The sequence below is a fragment of the Penaeus monodon genome, chromosome 29 (assembly GCF_015228065.2).
Source record: "Penaeus monodon isolate SGIC_2016 chromosome 29, NSTDA_Pmon_1, whole genome shotgun sequence".
In the NCBI taxonomy this organism is placed as follows: domain Eukaryota; kingdom Metazoa; phylum Arthropoda; class Malacostraca; order Decapoda; family Penaeidae; genus Penaeus; species Penaeus monodon.
The window spans coordinates 33046628-33047064 of record NC_051414.1 but is presented as its reverse complement, the minus strand read 5'-3'; the positions used below and the strand labels follow the sequence as shown (position 1 = coordinate 33047064).

The 437-nt window shown below is 43.0% G+C and overlaps 1 pseudogene; it reads right to left on the bottom strand.

Moving 5' to 3' along the window:
• Positions 1-437, bottom strand: part of LOC119591847 — a 6104-nt pseudogene that overhangs the window by 734 nt on the left and 4933 nt on the right.

Genomic DNA, 437 nt, shown 5'->3' with positions numbered 1-437 from the left:
GGTCAGACCATAACAATATCACAACCATCCGCCTGTAAATACAAACAAACATATTTTCTCAGCAAGAACATTCAACCTCCTATACTCACTCCACTGCGTTAGACGTATTAGGCAAACATGGGACTCCACTGATGGTGTGCCGGGGTTGTAGCGCTCGGCACGGAGAGCTCTGTGCAGTCGTCTCTTCCCCCACAGCATAGATATGTTATTGTATACTGCGCAGCCTAGGGTTTTGCGACGTGTACTCATGGCTGGCATCATTACCCACTTGTCAGTTGGCGGGGTCGTATCTTTCCACTAAAAAGAGGGTTGATAGTATTCAATTCTACTATACTATGTTTTTTCTATTTCTGATCAGTTTACAAATTCCTACTGCCACAAGGATATAGAAAGGTAAAAAATCCCAAAAATGGCAAAATGTAAGCGTGTACAAATCT